We start from the raw sequence: 25,184 nt of genomic DNA on the forward strand, positions 1-25,184 counted from the left end.
ATATAGACGTCCACGGGACTTGAACAGCCCAGCCAACGTAGAATGAGCCGAAACGATGGAGGCGGTTTATTTTTTTATAACCCAAAGATGGCGGTTTTAATCGCTCTACAGCAAACGGGACGAGGAAGGTGGCACGAGTCGCTTTTCACTGAGTTAATAATGTTTATTTCTCTAACCAGAACCATAATAAGACTCGGCAAGAGGAGGGTTCCGGGGCGATTCGACGGGATGGTGGTGTGGGTTCGGGCGTGGGGAAAACACAAACAATTCCAATGGATATACAAATCTCAAACCCTCTAAGGCGCCAGGTACACACACACACACAAACACACACAAAACGTAGCTCGTGGTCAGGCTTGCCAGTGGTGTCGACGTAACAGTCACTGGATTGGTGCCGGACGAGCTGGAGTTGCGCTCGTCAGGGGCAGGAGATACGGTGGTGCCGAGGTTCCGTCAGCCCTTGACCCCAAAATTATGCGGACATCATGCCCTTGCTGCACATGTCAAGTTGTGCGGGATCGAGTGGGACTCACTTATCTTCACAACACTCACACCATGGTCATCATCACATTTCTAGGTCATGGTCCCCATTTTAATGATGCAGGCTGAATCCCGTCATGGCCGTGGGGTGGGTTACCACAAGATGATGGGGGCATCTCAGGTGCAACCATGCCCACAGGTAAGCTTTAGTCCAACCCGGACGTTTCTCCGCCCCGCTCCATTTGATTCCCACCCCCCTGGTAGCCATCAGCTCTCACCCCGTACAACACACTGAAGGGGTCTCACGAGCTCCTCTGGCCTTCCTGGGTCGCCAAGGTCCTACCCGCCTTGGTCACCCAACCAGACCCTCTCCCAGTTACCTCCAGACACTGTCACCATCAGCCACCAGGGGTGAATCTCCTTGAAGGGGGTCGCAATTCCCGCTCACCGTGAGCCTCAGCAATCCCTGCGGACAAGCACATCATCCCCACCCACAAAACTCACATGACTCCCCCCACCCCATCGGCCTTACATGTGACACCTGCATTTCTAACACTTCACCGACCATGACCTTCCCTGTTACCACACCGTGTCCAATAAAAATCAATGTGTGCACCATACCTTTCACTTCTTTACCTGAAACAACAAACACAGCACTTCTCACTCGATCCACGCACCAGCCATTGGACAGCTACTCTAGCCCGCTTTGTTACCAATTACCCACTGTCCCTATTGTCACTCTAAAACACAGCAGAACTTACAAACCCATGCCAATTTTCCCACAATTCACTATTTTCACCAAAGGAGGGCACTTCACCACAATCTCACCAGCCGAGCATGGCCCGAAATGCTCAGCCCGATCTAGTCTCCCCGACCCCCGACAGTGATCTCCGGACTCGACCTATGAAAGGGCACCTCGGATAGACCTGGCGGTTCAGCAGGAGGATTCATCCTCTCCGAGTCTAAAAGTCTATTGGAGGGTCCCTCCATCGCCGGGTACCGGCAATATCGTTGCACGTGTCCTCTTCGCCCGCACCGGAAACAACTCCCCATAAAAGGCCCCCGTGGGTATCTGTGTAATGTCTCCTCCGGTTCCGGACCCCCTCGGCCATAATCGAATTGCTCTATTGGCTGAGCTGGACCCCGCCGCTGTGGCGCACCTACTGCCGAATTACCCTTTATCAAACTTGACAGTTTCTGGCAAATTTCCTGAAACATTTGGGTAATGCCAATTTCTCCCAGCCCCCCTCCCTGATCCTGAATCTCCGCCTGTCGGATCGTCACCGATGGCCTCTCGGGCACCCGACCCGGCCGACTCCACGAGGCCAGCCTGGCCACGCACTCAGCCGCTCGGTGCACGGTGGGTGGATCCTGTAGCTCGACTAGCGCTTGGACCTCAGGGTCAGGAAGAGCAGCTAAAAATTTCTCTAGTGCCAGTCTGTCCCATGCCTCCACTGTAAGGTCCCGACACGCGATCCTGACTGATTGGTAAATGTCCTGTGCCAGCTCCTGCACTGTCTCAACCGACTTTAATCTGCGGTGCTGGAGCTGGGCCCGCACCAGATCACAGTTTGCTGCGAACCCAAACCGACGGCTCAACGCCTCGCAAATGTGGTAGCTGGTCAACATCCCCTCCGCGATCACGTTTAACACTTCTGCGGCTGGTCCCCGCAACGTTGCCACCAAATTCCCTGTACGTTCCCGCTCATTCCACCCGTTTAGTCGTGAAATACACTCAAATTGCGTCAGAAAAGCTTCAAGGCTCCCTGACCCGTCAAAATTTACCAGGGGGATCACTTTCCCGGTGGCCCACTTCCCAGTTTCTCCCTTGTCCGAATCCAGCCCAGGGATCAAACACCCTTGTGGCTGCGTATCCAATTTCGGAGCCCCCTGTGGCCAAAGATGTTTTGTGGTGAAGGGTTTCATGGGTCAATTTTGCCTCCTGTTCCAAACGTTGAATGGACCGATTCACCTCTTCCCGCAGGATCTTCTGGGCCTGCACAACCTCCTCCAAGGCTCCGTCGCGAGTTTGTAGCTGCTCCTCAACCAACCCGGACACTCTTCTTACAAAACACGGCTCTACTAAGCCTTTATCCAAGTCTCCCTCTTGGCTCATAATTTTATCTTGTTCGTCCAAACGAGCCTCCAATCCTTTTACCTCCTCTGCCAAATTCATCCCTTGCTTCCTCAGCTCTCCCCACTCTTCTACTTGCAGCTGCATACGAGCATCCACACAGGCACGATGACGTTCCAGGCCTTCATCCACTTTATCAACCCGAATGTTCGTTGCATCAATTTTATCTACCAATTTTTTCCGTATATTTTCCCCCTCCAATGTCATTTCTACCTGTTTCCTCCAATCTATCCTCGAATTTACTTTGTATTTCCCCCAATTTAACATCCACACACTTCTGCATCTCACTTTTCATTTTCTCCATCTTTCCCCCCAATTCATCCCTCATTAAATCAATCCGTGCACCCAACTGTTCCCCCATTACCTCCAATTGATCTGTCATTTCTGCCCTCTGTGTCAATAATTGATTTGCCATTTCTGCCCCCTGTGCCATCATTTTTGCCCCCTGTGCTGTAATTGCACTCATTAAACGTTCCAACATTGTCCAGATCGACATCGCGCCAGTTTCCGGTGCTGCCGGCTGCATTACGGGCAATGAAGCACGGTCCACGCTCGGAATGGGTGAGGTTCCGATCCTACCCCCGTCTCTCCCTTCTTCCCGACTCGCTGCCCGACACGTGGCCTTCCTCCTCCAACATCTGCACATCCACCATGGTGCAGAAGTCCCGTTTGCCGCCAATTAAATTTAATTTGAAAACTCCCGCCAAAATTTTCCCGCACTCACGCGCTTTTCTGTAGTAATTTTATATTCCAATTCGTGGCGAGATCTTAATCCTGGTATATTCTCCCGATACCAAATATAATTTAGAGGGGTTCGAACATCCCACTTCTGACACCAATGTGACATCCATGGGACTTGAACAGTCCCGCCAACGTAGAATGAGCCGAAACGATGGAGGCAGTTTATTTTTTATAACTCAAAGATGGCGGTTTTAATCGCTCTACAGCAAACGGGACGAGGAAGGTGGCACGAGTCGCTTTTCACTGAGTTAATAATGTTTATTTCTCTAACCATAATGGTAATAAGACTCGGCAAGAGGAGGGTTCCGGGGCGATTCGACGGGATGGTGGTGTGGGTTCGGGCGTGGGGAAAACACAAACAATTCCAATGGATATACAAATCTCAAACCCTCTAAGGCGCCAGGTACACACACACACAAACACACACACACAAAACGTAGCTCGTGGTCAGGCTTGCCAGTGGTGTCGACGTAACAGTCACTGGATTGGTGCCAGACGAGCTGGCGTTGCGCTCGTCAGGGGCAAGAGACACAGTGGTGCCGAGGTTCCGTCAGCCCTTCCGCGCCGAACCGCGGTTTCCGGCCTGTGAGCTCCAACCAGCCACCGTGGTGCTGTTCCTGGTGGTGTCGACCTCCTGTTGTAGGCCCAAGACCGCTCACAGCCGCCAGGGAGCCAGTTCTGGCGCCAAGATGCGAGCAGGAGAGGGAGGCAGGTCCGCTCGCCGTTCGGTCCCGTACTCCGAGCCAGCAGAACTCCAGAGCCAACCGAGGTGAGGCACGAGGCACAGCAAGGCCACGAGACACGACGAATCGAGGAACGAACCAGCACAACGAGAGGGTGCGCTCAGAGACAAACAGCCTCGACCAGACGCTTCCTTTTTATTACTCTTCCTCCTCTTCTTTTCCCAAACAGAAACTTTTTATACTCGAGTCCTCGTCACTTCCAATCGAGCCCTTTTATTGGCCCTCTGCGGTCGCCTTCCGCCAATCGTGATCACGGGGCGGAGCCATCCACAGCAATGTCCTGTTGCGTCACGGCAAGCCTACAGGCAATACTAAAAGGGTTTACGCATACACACTTACCCTAACCCGTCTCCCTATCTAATTACGTGACAATTATCATTTCCCCCTTAAAGAAATGTACATTTACTCGACAACTTATCACCACTGAATCGCTACTTATTACATCGAGATCCTGGTTCAACTCGAACAGCATGGCATACCTAATTAAACATCCTAATTACCCTTTGAATGCATACCCCCCCCCCCCCCAGACGTAACAATATATATATATATATATATATATATATATATATATATATATATATATATATATATATATATATATATATATCGGGCGTATAAAAAATAGTGTGGTTAATAAAAACATTAGAAAGGAAAAAATAACTTGCACCAAAAAAACTAACATTTTAACGCTGACGCTCACGCTCATGCCTGGGGTATCGCTATAGCTCTCTGTTCTTCAAACAGGCGAGCTAAAAATGGAAAATGGAAAGCCAGTCTGCATTCGAAATGAAAGCCGCTTGTATTCAGACGTGTTCTTTTTCAGATGTTTTCAGGGATGGACGCACGTGAAAATTGAAACAGAGCTCTAATCAGCCAATCAATAAAGCAATCTTTGTGATTGGCTACAAAGTGTTACTTATCCATGTTTCTCTTCCCATGCAATGCCGGGTAAATTTGCTCGTGATATATATGTGAGGTGAAAAAGATCAGGAATTCATGATTAAAATGAACTCTTTAGTCAGAAGTTTACTGCTGTCGTAATTTTTAATGTAAAGATGGCAAAGGTTATAAAATATGAGGCAGAAGAAACATGAGTTAGCATTGCCTAGCAATGAGTTTCTGTGGAAGCTCGCTTGTCGTGGGTCATGTAACCTGCAGTGAGCAGACCGAGGGTTCACCGGCAGACTTTTATTTTTGGATAGTTTCGTTTATGGAAATTTTACAACTGTTTTGTGTAATTTTTTTCCTGGGTTATTGGCTTTGACTTGCATCAGTATGCCAAATTCCAGCTTCATAGCCCAGCTAAAAGGCACTAAACATTAACATCAGTGATTGAATGAATGAGTGAGTGAGTGAGTGAATCAGTGGTTAAAAGGAGCTGTCTCCATATGTGTTTGAATGGTGGTTATCACTACACATATCCGAGTGGTGGTTATCTCCGGACGTGTCCGAACGGTGGTCATCTCCGCATGTGTCTGTATGGTGGTTATTTCCCAACGGTGGTTATCTCTGGACTTTGCCAGATGGTGGTTATGTCCAGACAGACCCTCCCCTCACACTGCCCTTCCTTGCCCTCTCCTCACACTGCCTTCCCTTTCCCTCCCCTCACACTACCTTATCTTGCCCTGCCCTCATGCTGCCTTCCCTTGCTCTCCCCTGCCCTTCCCCTCACACTGCTTTCACTTCCCCTCCCCTCATGCTGCCTTCCCTTGCCCTCCCCTCACACTGCCTTCCCTTGCCATCCCATCACACTGCCTTCCCTTCCCCTACCTTTCCTTGCTCCCCTCCTCACTCCCCAACCCATCCTTGCTCCCCCTCCTTTCTCGCTCCTCCATCCCTCCCCTCCTTCTTACTCCCTCCCCCACCCCCCCTCACATAATATATCCCCGTCAGTGAAGCGATCGGTTATATTTGCTAGTATTAGATATTCCTTGGTTGTGAGGATCCTGGACGGGCATGTACAAGGTTGTGGGTTTAAACCCACCTGAAAGCAGCAGTAATTTCAAGGTTTCTCCACTTCAAAGCACCGAAGTGAGCCCTGGGAGAAATGCCATGTTTTTGTCAGATTGTAAACTTAAAACTTAGCTGGTTTATTAATATCTCTTAGGAAATGATTATTTGATTGCCCTGTCTCATATGGCCTACATTTGGTGCTAGTCCTCACACTTTGACTACTTCTTAGTGCCCTCATGGCAATCTGTCACCGAGGCGCTTCCGATGAAATTCGTTATTATCCCCCAAACTGAATAAAACAAGTCAAACACAGGAAAAATCAAGAAGTTTTTTCTCGAAATTTGACAACCTGATGCACACAGAAAGATCCATTCAAATGATATTGGATAAAGCATTAAAAAGGGGATCCGCCACCACATTCTCCACAATCAAATTCTATCTTGACTACCCACCACTGCCTTTCCTCATATCCATTTTCATAATACTCACTGCAGCTTTCATAGCCTGCATTCAGATTTTAACATTTTTAAAATATTTGTTGCTTGTTCCTTTGTTGCCATGTAAACACATTTTTATTCAAGCTAAAAACAGCAAACTTCTCGTTGTCTAATCCTGCCCAATCCCTCGATGGTTCTTGCTTCTTACTGTTTATTCCCAATCGCTTAAAATACATCCATTGACGCATCGTCTGGGTAGATGGAAATAAATAACATCTTTCCGACAAGAGTAGATTGGAAGACACCTTCACAGGTGATGGGAGGCAGGGACAAAAAAGTGCACACTGGTTAAATCATGATTATTTGCCAGAATGAAAAAAATAAATGCAAGTAGAGATACATTAAAAGTACACCGCCCTCATGCCAAATAAGTAAATAACAAATCCTACAGCGTGACATTGACGGGGTGCCTTCGGTGCCTAGCGATGCTGCCGTGCAGCACATTGAGATGGAATTGGGAGGGAGCAGTGTACAATAATTGATTGATTAATTGCAAAATTAAAATAAATAAATAGTAATCGTAAAATAATTAATTTCTTAATCAATTGGCTAATAGCACACCTAAATCACCACTGCTTCATCTGTATCTGTAACTTTTTGAAAATTAAGTGATTAATCGAAAAGTTAAATGATTAATTGATTGATCAAAAAATCAAAATACCCTTTTACAACCAAATCACTTGGTCACTGTCGTGTCTAAATATCAGCTTCCCATCTCAAAAGTGCCTGAGATATTGCCCAGATGAGAAAGAAAATAAATAAGTAATAAATCGATACTAATTAAGTAATGAATCAAAAAATAATAATAAAAATATTCTGTTTTTGCCAAAGCGCATATTCACTTTTGTCCCCAAATTTCAGCTTCTGAGCTCAAAGGATGGCTGAGATATCACCCGGACAAACAAACAAACAAGAAAAACAAGCAGTCAGAGACTGGTACTTACGAAATTGTCAACTTGACCTCTAACCTTGTCTAATAAAAGCTGTTTCAAGAGAAGGTAGCGACGCAAACCAGAAGTTTCTACGATGATTCTGCACAAACCATCAAATATCGAATGTTTGACCTCACTGTGACCTTGACCTTTGACCGATTTTGACCAAAATCTAATCAGCGGTAGCCATCACCCTCCTGAATCACGTGGTGTAATTTGACATTGGAAGCTTCTTCCGTTCTCGAGTTATCATTTTTTGGATGTTTGACCTCACTGTGACCTTGACCTTTGACCAATTTTGACCAAAATCTAATCAGCAGCAGCCATCACCCTCCAGAATCACGTGGTGTAATTTGACATTGGTAGCTTCTTCCGTTCTCGAGTTATGATGTTTTGGATGTTTGACCTCACTGTGACCTTGACCTTTGACCAATTTTGACCAAAATCTAATCAGCGCTAGCCATCACCCTCCTGAATCACGTGGTGTAATTTGACATTGGTAGCTTCTTACGTTCTCGAGTTATCTGGACCAAACCATCAAAAATCGAATATTTGACCTCACTGTGACCTTGACCTTTGACGGATTTTGACCAAAATCTCATCAGCACGAGCCATCACCCTCCTGAATCACGTGGTGTAATTTGACATTGGTAGCTTCTTCCGTTCTCGAGTTACCATGTTTTGGATGTTTGACCTCACTGTGACCTTGACCTTTGACCGATTTTGACCAAAATCTAATCAGCGCTAGCCATCACCCTCCTGAATCACGTGGTGTAATTTGATATTGGTAGCTTCTTCCGTTCTCGAGTTATCGTGCCTACACACACACACACACACACACACACACACACACACACACACACACACACACACACACACACACACACACACACACACACACACACACACACACACACACACACACACACACACACACACACACACATATATATATATATATATATATATATATATATATATATATATATATATATATATATATATATACACACACACACACACACAAACACATGACGGAAGTCATCAATATACTTACGAAATCTTTAGATTTCGTCAGTAACAAACAAACAGAGGATGGAAGCGATCAATATACTTACGAAATCTTTAGATTTCGTAAGTAACAAACGGAGTAAAAACCAAGGACGCTCTTCCTTCAGCACCTGGTGATGACCTCATACATCACCTGGATATGGAATTAGCTCGGAGTGTTGTACAAAAGAAAGGGAAACCTTTGGGCCGTTTCTAAAAATTGCAGGTAAATTGCAAATGAGAGTCATTGCATTTTACTTGATGTGTTCGTTTTGTTCCTGTTTTGAATAAAATAGTCAAAGTTTTTGAAGACAAACTTTCGAGTTTAAGAACGTTTCCCCATTACACTGCCAAAAGAACATGGACGAGAACTGTAGTTATTTAATTGTCCCAATTATTACCATCTCCTGTGTGGTCGACTGAGGAAAGTTTTGCATCTAAGTCTTTCACGAACTGGCTGGTTAGGCCTGACGTTCAACTGAAGGTGATTTTCAACAGGAATTTGTAATTTGTTCAGGGTGCCGGTGATACCTCGCAGTGGAATGTCTATATACAGCAAAGGTACCTGGCACGACCCATTCCTCCTCCTACCGCTTCCCCTCCCTCCTCACATCTCTTCTCCTGGCTCTGACCACCCCACCGTTTTCCTTCCTCCTCCCACCTCCACCCTTCCCCTCCCCCCTCCCACCTCCACCCTTCCCCTCCCTCCTCCCACCTCCACCCTTCCCCTCCCTCCTCCCACCTCCACCCTTCCCTCCCTCCTCCCACCTCCACCCTTCCCCTCCCTCCTCCCACAAAGGTACCTGGCATTGCCCAGGATATAATGTATATCTATTGGACGACCACAATTCAGCACATATTTAGAGAATTTTTTTTTGTATACCTTATCGAGGCTCGTATGAGAGCTAACACACAACGCACAGCAAGGGGGCATGAGACAAGAGGGGTGGGAGTGGGAGGGACAAAACAGTGGGGAACAGACACATTAGGAGATCTGTGGAAGGGAGAGGGATGGGACGGGGAACATGGGGAAGAGAAGATGGACATTACAGGGACTTTCAGGAAGGAAAGCAGGGGAATTGAAGGAAGTGGGCTTGGGTGGATTATCGGGGGTAGAAAAGATCGAGGATTTGGATGGGTGATGATTAGAGGTGGTGGTGAACAGCTGTTTTGAAAGTCTGGAGGGAAGAATGGGAAAGAATAGAGTGAGGGAGTTTATTCTAAAGGCGGGAAAAAAGAGGAATGAAAGAGTGAATGTGAGCAGTGATTCGTGATTTTGGTAGTTTTACCAGAAGGGGGTTGTTGGCGGACCTTGAGCGCCCTGTGGAAATGTGGTGGGGAGAAATCACAGAGAGAGCAGGGGGGGGGGCAAGGCTGGAGAGGAGATGGTAGAAGACAGAAAGACCACCGACCAACCTGCGGTGATTGAGTGAGAGGCCTAAAGACCCAGCTTCATTGCGGGAGATGCCGATGATCCTAAATGCCCTGGTTTCGACAGCGTGAAGCCGAGAAAGGTGGGAGGCAGGAGCACCAGCCCAGAGGGGAGATCAGTACTCCATCAGGCTACGGACAAAAGCTTTGTAAGTGGTCAGGAGCTCAAGAGGGCCGAGGAAGGACTTTGCACGACGGAGGATTGATTCCCAGTCGGCGACTGGCTTTGGAGGCGAGGTTGGAAATGTGACTTTCCCAGGAAAGGTCATGGCAGATCGTGAGACCCAGAAGCTTGTGGTGAACATTTCATTTATAAAGCTGCAGAAGCATAAACAAAATTGAACATATTATTGCAATGTTTTTGGGTGGACAATATTGTATGTTTTTCTATCAAAGGCTAGAACATGTATGTGGATCAAAATTGTTTTTAAAATTTTCACAGGGTGTATATTAGCTAATTCAGCTAAGGTGGTAACTTGTCTTTTTTTCCTACAACCTCTTCTTTCACCCTTGAGAGTTATCTTGTTCGATGAGCAGCAACATTACCTTTAAATCGATGTATAGGTTGTGTTTGTCCTCTTTTCGGTTTTTGAATAATTTGCGATTAGCACATTTGAGTGGTCACATGACTCCTTCACTGCTCATACTGATCTTTACAACGTCCTAATCAACAGTTATTTTTCACATCTGTTACCATATTTGATGATCAAAGCTCACCATCTCACCAATTATATCGGGTTGAAATCCGAAAAAAATGGGCTTTTTACATAGCATTGTATTTTTGTGGATCTACCCTTGGAGATGGTGATGGTGGTGACTTTTGTGTTTATAAGTTTTGAATTGTGAGAAAATGACTGTATAAAAACCCTAGTAAGGTTTTTCTTGGTAAAAAAGGTGATCCTACAAAGTTTTGGTGCAATTAACCTTGGAAGCTCATATGAGTGGGAAAAATCACATCTCTCCAAGGTCTTAATTTGAAAACTATAGCACCTACAAAAGCAATGTACACAGCAATTCGTAGGACTGAAAACCAGGCATTCAATGATATGAGTGAGGAAAGTGAAAAAATAAATGTTGAGTGCTTTATCGTACAGAGAGCATTGCCGCCTGTTCCAAGTCAAGGCATATTTGAGTAGGCCAAAACAAAGTGGTGGCTTAAAGCCCCGACGAGGGTGACCAGACTGACCAAGATGGCGTGCTGCCATCTTGATGAGGTTTTTTTGATTTTTGATGATGAGCACCCCCTAAATTATCTTCAAAAGGGGTGTTTAAATTTACCCAAACACCCAGTTTTCATTCATGAAAACCTTGGAGTTCCTTTGGTATGCATGCAAAGTTTTGGGTCATCAGGTCTCATGGTTTTGGAGTTATGGAGGGGACACACACACACACACACACACACACACACACACACACACACACACACACACACACACACACACACACACACACACACACACACACACACACACACACACACACACACACACACACACACACACACACACACACACACACATCCTTACTATAATTCACGTACCAGTGTTTGTGTGTTTGTTTGTCATGGTACTCTTCCTCCAGCTCTGGGTTGATTTTATCCAGACTCGCCACATCAGATCAGTATGACTCCAATTAATGTGTAGGGGTGTTTTTAGATCCTCGTGGAGGATCTCTAAGTCTTACTCGCGTTGTTGTTCTTCATCTTCTTCTTGTGAACTTTTTTGTTTCACAGCCCACAGTTTTCATCGAAACTTCCTGAAACTTGGCATATATATGTAAAAATACCCTGCGCAGACAGTAACCATCTCCGATTTTGAAAATTCCTCTGAGAAAAAAGTTATGACGTCAAAATATCTCCGCTAATGGAAACCGCCTAAAAAAATTATCTCCGAAACTAGGCAAGCTTTTTGAATTCTGTTTGAGGGAATCGAACAGGGCATTAGCAGAGATGAATTACCGCACATATGATACATCACTATGACGTCATATCAATTTTTCTGATGTCATTCCTATTTTTTGACATTTTTTGCTTCGCAACCCAGAGTTTTCATCGGATCTTCGTGAAACTTGCCATGTATATGCAGAAAGCCCACGCACAGGCAGTAACCATCTCCGATTTTGGAAATTCTTCCAAGAAAAAAAAGTTGACGTCATAATGTCGCCGCTAATGGAAATCGCCTATACCATTATCTCCGAAACTAGGCAAGCTGTTTGAATTTTGTTTGCGGGAATCAAGCCGGGCATTAGCACAGATAATTTATCGCAAAGCTGATACATCACAGGTCAGGTCAGGTATGGGAGCATGTGCCAGAACAGCGCGTCGCTGCGTCCACTTTCCGCCGGTACTCCAGGGGCCTCCGTCTGGCGACTTCCCCCAAGCAGATGCCAGGCGCATCCCCATGTCCTTGAGATGCTGGTCAACTTGCTGCAACCACGAGGCACGTGGTCGGCCCATTGGCCTCCTCCACTTACGAGACTCCCTCGCTGAGAGAATCTGGTGAGCAGGATCAGCATCAGGAAAACGAGCCACATGTCCATACAGCCGCAACTGATGCTCACGGACCATGCAGGTAACAAATTTCATCCGAGTCTCTCTCAGCAACCGTTCGTTGGACACAAAATCCGACCAGCGATTGCCAAGGATTCTCCGAAGAGACCTGGTACCAAAGGAATTATGTCTCCATCTCAGATCCTTGGTCAGAGTCCAAGTGTCGCATCCATAGAGCAAGACTGGAAGCACCAAGGACCTGAAGACTCGGACTTTCGTCCTCCCGCACAGGTACCGGCAGCGCCACACCCCATGATCCAGTGAATCCATGACTCCCCAGGCCTGACCCAGACGTCTATTGACCTCTGACTCACAGCCAGCAGAGACAGGAATATCACTGCCAAGGTAAGTGAATCTCTCCACGACCTCAACATCCTCACCACAAACAGACACAGACAGGACAGCAGCATCCAAGATGTCACCGAAAGCCTGGATCTTAGTTTTGACCCAAGAAACCCGGAATCCCAGCGCCTCCGACTCCTCATTCAGCACCTCGATGGCTCCCAAAAGGATATCTAAAGTCTCCGCAAAGATGACTGCATCATCTGCGAAATCAAGGTCCGAGATCTTGACATTCCTAATCGATGCATTGCAGCTTGATCTCTCCGACATCCTCCCTAAAATCCAGTCCATACAAGTGCTGATAAGTGTGGGGGCCAGTACACACCCCTGACAAACTCCAGTAACAACTGGAAATAAGTCAGAGATGGTACCACCACACTTCACAGCACTCTCAGTACCAGAGTAGAGTTGACACATCAGATCGATCAGTTTTGGTGGCACCCCACGAAGACCAAGAATCCTCCAGAGGACATCCCGATTCACTGAATCAAACGCTTTACAGAGATCAACATAGGCTGCAAGCAGCCCCTGCCGAAACTCTCGTCTGCGTTCGGTGAGGACACAAAGACAAGGATACGGTCAATCGTTGACCTCTTTGGTGTAAAGCCTGACTGCTCTGGATGCTGGTGCTCAAGCAGATGGTGGCGAACCCTATCAAGAATTATCCGAGCAAAGACCTTGCCTGGCACTGAGAGCAGCGTCACCCCTCGGTAGTTGTTGCAGTCTTGGCGATCACCCTTCCCTTTCCAGAGAGGGACAACAAGGCCGCTCTTCCAATCAGTTGGGAACATCACAATGACGTCATATTCGTTTTTATGACATCATCATTAAAGAGGACGAGGATCTTAGCTCATTTGAGCTTGTTATCTTTGTCAGTGGTCTTGGTGGTGGTGGTGGGGGGGGGGAGTGTGTAAAGAGTTGCTTCCTCATGCTGTACGGAGCTGTCAGTTGCCTATACACTGCTCAAATAATGGTATGAGTCAGAAGAACATGTTGCATTCTTGGAACAAGATCGCCTGTTGGGCGGGTACTCTGCCAGTGCAGATAATTTCCTTGTGAGATGGGGGAATTTTTTTGGTTTGGATGGAGGGAATCCTTGTCACACACCCAACCTGTCCATCAAATTTCGTCTGGATCCATCTGTATAACTTTTTGAGCTATCCTGCTCATAGACACAGGCAGACAAACAGGGGTGAATACATAATCTCTGTCTACCTTTGCTGGCCGAGGTAACAACAAAAGCGCCAAAGCAAAAAGGCAAACATGTGCGTTTGAATCTCTCTTTAATGCATTTCGAGTTGATTCTAAATTGCAAAACAAACAAACATTGTGTTTTAATCTTGAAGCTCGGTATCAATGTCATTTGCATCCCTCCACCACTGAGTTTTGATTTTTGTGATCCGTTTTGTATGTAACAATAGTTTGTATGGCACAGTCGATGAAGCAAAGACCTGACATATTGAGAAAACTTGGATTCATGACATTAGGCCAAAGCTTCCACACTTGTAAGAAAGTGCTGAACTTGTGCTGTTTGTTTTATTGCAGCACTTTCTCCGAGGCTCTGAATGTATCTCTTGATTCTCGTTTCTTGATAATGTCTTCCCAATGATCATGATCTAAAAATCAAATGCGTATTGCTAGCAGGACAGCTTTCAGGAATGTGCACTCACCTTTGAGCTGCCCTGAATAAATAACTAGTCATGTTCATGAAGGCTGGTGTCGATCTCCATCTTCGGATAGGAAGAATAATGGACAGAGCAACGGATAATATTTTGCCCCGATAAAGGTTTGAAGCCCGAAACTTCAGTTTCTCCCGGTGGTTTGCATACTTGGATCAACATCTATTGATTCCAATCCATTGTTTGAACTGTCTAGTTGGGTTCCAATCTCGACCCAGATATAAATTGACACTCTGGTGTTTCTCGTGCAGGGAGAGCCATCAAGGTGTGCATCGTCCATTGGATGGATGTTAAGTCGGAGGACCCGTCTGCTAGCACTGGTCGTTGGTGGACATTAAATATCCCACAATGTCTTTCAAGAAGGATAGGGGAGTTATCGCCGACATGCTGTACAAATTACAAATTGCTTCCCAAATCACTTTCAGGTGATTGTCGGGTGTGACCACCCGGGTCATGGAAGACCTGAGCCACAACTTTCAAAACCTTCTCTGGCCACACAAAGTGGGAAAGATTGGGGTCGTAGTAGTAGTCATAAAAATTGAAGACTATCTATCAACCATCCATGGTCCTTAGGGTCACATTCACTAGAACAGATCAACTTTGATCTTGACTTTTTTGTTCACAAAAGTCAGGGTAGTGGATGTGATTTGATGTACCATACTCTTCACAAAGGGTTGGTGCTGCCGAAGTAGTTTCTTGACAAGGGTTATGTTATTGGGTGATTTGACATTGTCTTCAAGCGTTGTTTGTCTGTACTCTATCCCTTCAAGTGCTGAACATCAAGCAAGGAAGTAGCACGCACCGTTTTTATTTAAAAAAAGGTCTTTTGTATGACTCGGCCAGGGTTCAAACTTCAAACCACCAACCTCCCAGACTCAAAGCAGATGCTCCAATCATTACACCACCGAGTCTGGTTGTATGTACATTGATATGCATTGATGTAATTTTTGCCTTTTTAGCACTGGTAACCAATACCCATAGCACGTGTGCCTTTCGTGCATGTGCTGAAAATCAAAATGGCAGGACTGAGATAACCAAGTGTGTGGAACAGCTAATAATTGAACATCAAGACAGTTGGAATTTACAGATGATTGAAAAATGCAGCATTATCATGATTGCCTGTCATAGCTGTATACAAACTCAGTGAGAAACCAAAGTACAGGCATGATTTGAACTGCCATCATCCAATCTTGAAATGCTGAGTTCTGATACTCCACCATGCGTATAACTACAATGTTTACTGACATGAACGAGTGAGGGATGACCTCCATTACACAGACAAGCTGCACATTTTTCTCGAATCAGAGTTGTCGGTTGTATAATGGTTCTAATCCTACTGACTTGTAATTGATACCCTCAATTCAAAATTCTAAAGATGATGGAGCTTTTGGACTTGCACGGACACGTTCGTATAATATTCTGAAGCGCGTGGACAGGTTGCATGTAGTGTAAGGGGACAATTCCTCCGGGCTTAAATGTGCGACACGAATTCACTTCACTCCATTATGTAGTAATAGTGGTGATGTGTGCAAGGCAGGGTGTTGGCAGTTTGAGTGCTGGACGGCTCGTCGCATTGCAGGCCGCTCGTGAGGAGACTGGAAATTGAACCCTCAGACTGGTGGCGTGCCCGCAGTGCATCGTCGGGACTTGCCGTAAAGGTCCCCGCATGCCCTCGTTGGGCTGTGCCCAATGCTGGATCATTATTGTCAATTACTGCCATGGAACGTGGAGAAAAGCATGTTATCTCGCCACACGATGACAACAGCATGTCTTCTTCCTGCGATGCAGGCCGACATTTGGTCATTCCTATTTCTGAGCAATGTCCCCACCATAAAGATGAAAGCTAACCAAATCAGTTTGGTTCCCAACAGTTATCGAACTATAACCATCAGATTATTGTGATAGTGCTGGAGGAATACTGTATTACCCAACACCTACCATCCACTGCTATCACATTGGACTTTCTCGGCCAAAGAGAGCCCCATCCAGCGGCTTGTCCTCCATATATTTTGGACTTCTTTCAGAAGAATGTTTTTGCACCGGATTCTTTTCCTCGAATTAGTTTCACATCGGCAATGAGCACAACTTATCTTCCAATGACTCCTGATACAAGCTGTAGTAGGAGCATCTGGGTAATACTGTATAGTCATTAAAACTCCTTCCTTGAATAACTTGAATTTACACACAGTGGGGTGCCTTGAAGAGATGATTAAACTGAAAGTTTCCAGCCTTTCCTCTGTTAGTTAATAATCGGATTCAAGCACACAATGATGCATATTCTACGGAATCATTAAATTTTCATTACCAACTAATGCAATGATGCGTGGTTAAACATCTGTTGGCCTCATTCACAAACCTGTGTGTGTTTGCCTGCTCGAAACAGGCAGCCCCATGCTGTCTGTTCTACAGTTATCTGAGCACCTCAGACTCCTGTGGAAACTCCTGATTCAGCCGGACTCTGCACTGAGGCTGCAGGACAGCAGCAGTGTTTACTTTGGTCTCTCGAGAACATTGATGTGCCTCTGGTAGGCCTTGCAGGCAGACAACGAAGCCCTTTGCATTGAAAAATTGGATTCTTCCTCATATATTATTCCATCTTTTTTGGCATAACACCCCATGGGAAGGGTCGTGCTCAAAAACTACGAGAGGTTGCCGTAGGTGAAAAAGCAAAGAAAGGAGATGGGATGATGTAATAATTAAATTAGATGATAATAATATGAGTTCCCTTTAAAAGGACCTCGATGCAGGAGGAGGTAATTAGGCCCCACCAAAGCCTGCACTATTATTACAAACTTATGCTTGTTTGTCCATTCTCTATCCTCTAAAAGCAAGGAAGCAGCACATATCATCTTTAAAGGTTTTTGTTATGTCTTGGCCAGAGTTCAAACCACTGACATCCCAGATTTAGAGTGGATGTGCTAACCATTATGCCACCAGGGCTGGTTAAACTGAGATTGATTGATTTTCGTGACTTGAATTGTTGCAGGTAGTTAGTAGTCAGCATACACTGCTGGGGATACAGTTGCAAAGAGAGGTGGTGTAGGAGAAGAATGAGGAGACGTTGATTAGTATGGAAGGAAGGGAGGGTAACACAGAAAGGGTGACGAGTAGAAGCTAGGCAGGTGTTACGGACAGAAACGGAGAGTTCGACAGAGCACTGACTGTGCTAATCACAGTAAAAGAGGCACAGGGAAGAGACTGTTTGATGGTGAGCCAAAGGTTGGAAATGGCTTTTCAAAATTGGATCAGGAATCAGTGGGACAGCATTGACTTGAGCACAATACAGATGACTGAGGAAGGAGCGCCACCCCAGACATGGGAGCAGTATTCCATGATCGGTCTGACTTTGCATTTGTCGAGGGTGAGAAACTGATGGGAGTTGAAGTATTTTTGAGCTCTGAAGAGAAAACTAAATTTCTTAAAGAAAGATTTGCTGATATTCAGGATGTGAGGCTGCCAGGAGAGATTTCTGGAGATGGTAATACTGAGCATATTAATAGAGGAGGACTGCTGGATTTGAGAGCTGGACATGAAAAGAGAAGGGGTGCTGTGTTAATCTTGTTGGATATATGGAGGGTTTGAGTCTTGGAATGATTGAAGGTCACATGGTTGTCAGAGCCCCATTGGAGGATGGAATTGAGGTCACGATTGATGGAGGTAACAATTGAGAGGTGATCAGCAATAAGGTACTGGGAGGAGGTGGAGTGGGATTCATAACTGGTGCAGGAGTGAGAGTGCAGTCATTAGGAAAGGAATGGACAGGACTGTTTGTAGTTGCGAGGTCATTTACATAAAGAAGAATGAGTGGGGGCGGGGGGTGGGCAAGATGACATGATAGAACCTTGAGGGTCACAAGAAGGAATGTGTTGGGGGTTGGAGAGGCCGCCATCAATGCAGGTGTAGAGTGCATCGCCCAACGAGGAAGTTTGAAAACCAGGAGATGACTTGATGCTGAATGCTATACGTTGGGAGCTTCGCTCGTATTTGCTTTACGACGTGTCTTAAAAGAATATGGGATGATGGAGTATATGATTTTGGGGAATTGAGAATCTATTTGTTTGCTACTTGCAGTTTTTATTAACAACTTGCATCATACTGCTGTCACCTTTTTTTTTTTCTTTTCGGCAGGACGAAGTGAAAGAATAACAAGGCACGCATGAAGAAGACAGGAGCTCATGCACTTTTGGATATACTGAGGGTAACGTCCGATCGAAGCCTCCGTACTCCAGCAAACTTTGGAGAAGAAAGTGATGGAACTGCAATAATATTGTGGCCACAATTAGGAATCTGAAACTGTGGGACAGGAGGGCCTGCTTGGAAAAGGCTGGGATTCGGTTGGGAAAATCAAAGGCGAGACGGGAAGGTGGATTCCAAAAGAAGAAACATCAACTAGGTGGATGTCTGTGGAGGGATTGAGAGTACGCCAGCAAACAGGCCGTGGGCCGTGGTGTTGTTGGTGATGGAGGCGAAGCGGGCAGGCCCTGTAGTTGTGGCCGATGCCGGCGGCTCTGAGTACAGCGATGTATCGGAGTCAGACAGCTCACGTGCGGAGGAGCCCGATGGAGTATTTGAGGCGCCCGTGTCTCCATCGCGGCCAGGTGACCATCTTGAGGACATCCAGCAGAACACAATGGTTGTACGAGTTGGAATTCCTGACCTGCAGCAAACGGTGAGTGTCGCTTTGACTTCAATAGCTGCTCCCATCCCCCTCACATCCCTTGACCCAAAAACTCACATTACTTTTCTCAAGCAATAAAAAGTTGATTTTTTTTGTTGGTCCTGCTGGGAAATCAAGAATCATTTACTGAAACATCTAATCGTGAATGCAAGATGTGTGGAGAAGCGTTTTGTGTTTAGCGTGGTTGGTACTACGGATAAAAGGTTGCTGGTCTTACTAAACTGGGGTTTTCATACTAGTACTGCTTTCAGTAGGCCTTTGCAGAGCCAGATGCTGAAGATGATCTGTGTTAACTTATGTAAAATCAAAAAAGTCCATGATGATAATTCATGTTTATTTACTTTGGTGTGTTATTTTGGTGCAGATTTGTTAAGAGTTTTATTCAAGTGTGAAACAATCTTGCTATTTTTTTTTTCTTTCTCGGCAAAGTTGAAGCTCATGGAAGAGCTATAACAAAGAACAAAACAGCTAGAACACAGTTTGAAGTCGTGAATCATACAAACAGGAGGGGAGAGGAACACAACAGAGGTACATTTTGGAGGAAGAATGGGTGTGAAGAAGAATGAGGGAGTAAGGGAAGGGGAGAAGGATATATGGGGTGAACAAGATGGATACAAGCTGAAATCAAAAATAACAAGAAGGGGGTTGAAAGAAGAGGAACTGAGGATGAAACAGCAGTGGGACAACAAACAGAAATGTGAGTGGAGGGAACACAATAACCTGGAAAGGAAGGGTTGCGCTTGGGGAGGATTAATGAGGTTTAAAGGGTCACAAGTGGAGAAAGGTGTGACCTGAGGATGAGATTAACAACCGTCTTGAAGCCCTATTTTAAAAAGGCTTTCAATTTTCTTTTATCCGAATCAGCAGTCACTCATAGCCAAGTATGATCGTTTTCCTTCTCACGATTTGTGGGTCTGCAAGTGGCTGATGAGGCCGATCTTCGAACCGCAGATCGTGGTGCAGTGTGGGCTCTTGTTCCCAGGTGGAAGGGGGTCGGCTGCTTTGTTTTCTTGTCTTTATTTTCTCCTCCTCCTCCTCTTATCCTTAACTGCTTGTCAACGTAATACGTCAAAACGATGGGAGCCCTAAGAGCAAATTCTGCCAAGCAGATCTATCTTGCGCAAGGGTCTCCCAAGTCTCTATATTGATCTTTCATTTCTTCAAGTTGCCTTTTAGTGTGTCTTTGAACCGCTTATATTATGTTGTCCACTACGAGTCTGTTAACCTTCTTTCAGCTGGGAAATAAAGAAGCTGTTTGGGAAGACAATAGTCGGGCATCCGGACAGCATGATCCATCCAACGTAATTGGTTTATTTTATAGAGTATGCATCATGGGGTGAAGTTCAGGAAATGAGTGCTGTTTTTATGTGGTTATTACAAGGATGAATAAAGGTGTTTATAGCTCTCAAGGAAATAATCTTGGTTACGTTCTCCCGGTTTTGTGCTGTTTCACAAAATATGCCTAAAAAGTCCTCTTTTTTTTTAAAAGAGTAATTCGATCAGATCAGAGGGAAACACTGTTGAGGGATAGGGTTAGGGGATCAGACTGTTGAGACCACTGTTGCAAACACAAACGGCAGATCCATTGTGGGAATGTAGGTCGAGCTTGGAAGGGCACTGCACATAAAGTTGACATAAGAGAGAGTATAGTTAAGGGGGAAAATTGGGACAGATGGGTGAAGGAGGAAGTGAAATAAAAATTGGAAAATGAAAAATTGATCAATTGTCTTCGGAGTTTTAGGGGTCTTAAGGGTCTGAGGCTCTAAAGGGTCTAACGGGGTCGATGGGATTTTAGGGGTCTTATGGGTATTGATAGTCTTTGGGGTCTAATGGATCTAAGGGTTCTAAATGGTCTTGCAGGTCTATTGAACCTTAGGGATCTAAGGGGTCAAAGGGTTCTAACAGGGTCTATAGGCTCTACAAGGTCTCATGGTTCTGAAGGGCCTTATCAGTCTTCAGGGGTCTTAATAGTCTTGGAGGGTCTTCAGGGTCTAAATGGTCTAAAAGGGATAAAGGGTCAAAAGGGTCAAGGGGCTTAAGTGGTCCATAAGGGCGCTTGATCTAAGTGGTCTAAGAGGGTCTCAAGGGGTCTAAAGTTCAAGAGGTCAAAGTGGTCTAAAGAGTCTAAAAGTTGAAAAGGTCTCGCCATGGGGGAGGGGGGGAGGGAGGATAAAGGGTCTCATATGGTTGAAAGGGCTCAAAAGTCTCAGGGGTATAAATGGTGTAAGGGCTCTAAAGGTCTACATCTGTCTCAAAGATATGTTCCAATAGTCCATCATCAATAGACATAATTAATAGGTGTAGTCAAGGTCCAATAATAAGTAATAATTGATGTACTCATGGTCCAAATCATGATCAAACAGTATGTAATTAATAGACATACTCAAGTGAATCAGCCCCAAGACTTCACCTCGATGAGGGTTGACTGTCCACCCATGTTCTTTGGAATTTTATTTTATTTCTGGGAATGATAGAGGCAGCCGTCTGTTTCTGACTATATTCTCTTTTAAAAAAAACTCGAATAGGGACCACAGCAGAAAACCTATGTCATTCATGATTGTGTGTGTGTGTGTGTGTGTGTGTGTGTGCGTGTGTGTGTGTGTGTGTGTGTGTGTGTGTGTGTGTGTGTGTGTGTGTGTGTGTGTGTGTGTGTGTGTGTGTGTGTGTGTGTGTGTGTAGGCCTGTCTGTCGTATTATAACTTGAGAACGGATTAACGGATTTAAATAAATTCAACTACAATGGCTTCAGGGAACTCCCAGGAAGATTTGTGATGAAAAAAATATATATCAATTTTTTTTATTTTATTTTTTATGGGTACATGTGCACACGTGGCAAAACTGTAAACACCAACTTGCGACATTAGTTATCCCTGCACTCCCAGGAATCCTTTTTCTTCGTGCCCTATTGATTTGCCATCACAGCAAAGATTGGTATTTCTGTCAGCGAAGCGACGTGTCTTGTATTCTAGTAATTTATAAGGGTCTTTGTCCGAGTAATTCGGGAATCTCCCGACATTGTGAAAATAACCTGTGTCAACATTTGCTTTTAACGATGTATATAAGACAAGTCGCTGAAGTAGGCACCACCGTTGTCTGGTGGAATGTCTGAGCCAGTTATTTGACATGCTGGGACTCCTTCACACCCACCACCCAAATGGTGGTTTGAACCTGAGCGATCAATGTACCACACATCTGGTGCTATCGGTGCGGACACCAATCGTCCCATACCTAATCCGTGTGGACTCAGCCATTTGCATAGTTGCCAACATTGAGAGAAGAAAAACAGTAGGATGGAAAGGATCCGTGGTGCAAGGGAGAAAACCGACCTCAGAGGTTTGGGGTTTTTGGAGGGAGGGGGTTCTGGGAGTGTGGGGGTTTTGGAGGGGTGTGAAAGTCTGGGAGGGGGTGTATCCCCCCTCCCGGTTTAGGAAAATTTTGAAATCTAATTTGAAATTTGGAACGATGCTTTCATTGTGTAAAATGATCCAGGATACTAATATGAATTGAGGAAGCCAAGTAAGTACGCTTGGATTCATATGTACTGCTACCCCAGTTACCGAGAACACAAACTACAATAACATAACAACAGCTTCCACTCTCAGAATCCACAGCATAGAAAATATATACCAACCAACCACTCAACCTTAAAACATGCACCACTCAATAGCAAAACACACACACATACAAAAACGCACAACCAACCAACTAACATAATAACATCCACTGCTCAAATCAATAATTGTACACACATCTCTCCATACCTCTTCCACACTCAGTCACTACCCCTTTTTTGGGCTGAAAGAACCACCACCCAATCAACCTCATCCTTCACCATTCGACCTGCTTCCACAAACTTCCTCCAAATCCAAAGTGAGCCATTCAAGGCAACCTGGCCACTCTCTCACACATCCTCCTTCATTCTGTTCCACACACTCCAAATTGAGCAATAAATGCACAAAAGGAATTGCCAATATACCCGCTACACCCCTCCTCAAATGGCTGACAACAAACTCGCCAACCCTTCTCCAGACACTCCGCTTCCAGCTCACCATACTTTCCTCTCTTCCTCCATATTCTCTTCCTAAGGTACTGACAGTTCCTCAAAGATGAGCTGCCTTGTTGTGCCTGACTAGATGACAATGTCAGGCTGCAACCTTGTCATGCAGATCTCATCCGGGAATACCATTTACGCCTTTAGGTCTGCCGCCACCTGTCAATCACACACATTTGGCAGACCTCTTGCCTTCCACCTCCTCCTCCTCCTTCTGCCTCTTACCACCTGGCCCTCTTTCACAAACAACACCTCTCTCCCATTGGCCTCCTAATCCTTTTCCACTCCCCTCTCTCTCAATCACAATCACCTCTTGTTGCACCATCTCCACTCGCTACCACCACCAGCACTGTCGAGTGAGTGAATGGCCCTTAAGATAAGAACTGTTAAGAAATCTGCGTCACAAGGGTTTGCGTTGTGGGTAATCTTGGGGAATATTATTTGTTATCTATTGTGTATTGATCACCACCACAAAACTATATTTACAATCTGGCCTCATTAGTCACAGTCAGTGGGGCATCAAGTGCCAGCATATAAGCCGAAAGGGCTTCAAAAGTCACCAAGTGGATGGAACAGCGATATGTTGCCCTGATGAGCCCAAAGAACGGTGAAACCAGGTCGGTAGCTTCACTTTTCATCTGCTTGGTGACAGCTTTTGACTTTGCCTCAACTGAACTGCTGGATGCCCTTTCGGGTTGGCAGGCATGATGCTGTCGTGATGAGGCCATCATCACGACATTGGTCGAAGTCAGGAGAATTTCATTATTGCAGTAATATTTTCCCCGACTGCTTAATAACATCAATGGTCGTTGTGATTTGTGAATGTAACACAAGGTGTCCGTAACAGTAGTAGTAGGCCTCCGTCGGTCGATGTCGACCATGGATGGTGATGCGCCCTAGTTGGCGTTTGTTTCAGCCGTGACGTCACCACGCCCTCAGAGTCGGCCATGGCTGATCAGTCCAATTTGGGAGTGGCAGTCTCTGCCGCATCGGGTGCAGGTGTGGGTGGTCGCAGGGTTGTCTCCACAGGAGCGCGCCTTCCGTCTGGCTCTCTTTTCTTCAGCCAGGTTCTGGATCTTTTCTTCTGCTGCCTTGAGTTGTCTTTGGAGCATGCTGCGCCATCTGCTGCGGTCAGCTGCTATGTCCTCCCAGCTCTCAGTGTTGATATTCAGAGCTTTCAGATTCAGAGCCCATAACAGCGAGGGTAATAATAATGATGGGGATTCTGAGGTAGAAAAAGGAGATCTGATGAAATGATGATGAGGAACAACATGAATTGAATGGTGAAGGATATACAGTAGGTGATGAGATCAGCACTCGGTAAAGCACATACCTCCGCCAGGTTGAACAGTTTACATTTTGTATCTCAATGATAGGCCGGATCTGTATCCGGACCTGAACCAAAATCTAATGGGCTTATTCTTGTCACCGATCCAACTCGTCCACCAAGTTCTGTCAGTACCCGTCCACAACGTTTTGAGACATGTTTTGTATAGTTTTTAGCCCTATCTCTCAATTGTGAAGAATTACTTTTTAAAAATCGAGTATCCGCATCCGGATTTTCACCAAAATCTGATCAATTTGTCTTTGTCACATACGCAACCTTTCCACCTTGTTCGGTCGGCTCAGGATCGTTTGTGGCTCAAATCTTTGACGACCCTGCGGGCCATGCCTAACCTTCGATTGAAGGTGATTTTGCAGGAATTTGTAATTTCTTCATCGTGCCGGTGATAACTCACCTACTCTTTGAGAAAGATACCGTGGGATCCTTAATTTCCATCAACGACCAGTGCTGGCAGAGGGGTTCTCCAACTTAATATTGTTACGAATTCGCCGCTCGCCCAGTGTGCGAACAGCCGCTTTAGCCAATGGCGGCCGTCTCGCCCACCGGACGGACAATTCAGTTGAGACTTTCCGGAACA

General features: G+C 45.6%; 1 long non-coding RNA gene across 1 annotated transcript in view; it reads left to right on the plus strand.

The window, feature by feature from the left end:
* LOC147025866 (uncharacterized) overlaps positions 1–21,317 on the plus strand; it is a 270,846-nt gene extending 249,529 nt beyond the window's left edge. The window contains exon 3 of the long non-coding RNA XR_015058041.1: positions 18,662–21,317. This is a non-coding gene — a long non-coding RNA (uncharacterized LOC147025866). The remainder of the gene's footprint in view (positions 1–18,661) is intronic.
* The last annotated feature ends 3,867 nt before the right edge of the window (positions 21,318–25,184 follow it).

The sequence above is a fragment of the Eptatretus burgeri genome, chromosome 5 (assembly GCF_056783735.1).
Source record: "Eptatretus burgeri isolate ZD-2024b chromosome 5, Ebu_testis_v1, whole genome shotgun sequence".
Lineage (NCBI taxonomy): Eukaryota > Metazoa > Chordata > Myxini > Myxiniformes > Myxinidae > Eptatretus > Eptatretus burgeri.